Source organism: Arachis ipaensis, chromosome B05 (assembly GCF_000816755.2).
Source record: "Arachis ipaensis cultivar K30076 chromosome B05, Araip1.1, whole genome shotgun sequence".
Lineage (NCBI taxonomy): Eukaryota > Viridiplantae > Streptophyta > Magnoliopsida > Fabales > Fabaceae > Arachis > Arachis ipaensis.
Genome location: NC_029789.2, coordinates 129,036,929 through 129,037,286, shown reverse-complemented (window position 1 = coordinate 129,037,286; position 358 = coordinate 129,036,929).

The window sequence follows — 358 nt, the reverse complement described above, 5'->3', positions numbered from 1 at the left end:
TATAATTTAGTATCTAATTTCTGTCTAATTTATTTTTATGATAATTTTTAAATATTTAATAATTATTTAATTTTATATTTTTTAAATTAAATATTAATTTGTAATTCTTTTTAATAAGTTAGACAAACACTTTTAAATACCATAACAATCACCTTTAAGTATACTCTTATCTTTTTCTGAAAGTTTAAAATTCTATGTCCGAGTAATTTTTCGATTAACCATTTATCTTTTAGTGAGTTAATAATTGATATTGTTATCCTTGTAAAAGTTTTTGAAAAATGAAAAGGGACGGACAGCTTAACAGCAGTAAAGATTGCAGCTATTTTTTTTGTTTTTTCCTCTATATATATATATATAA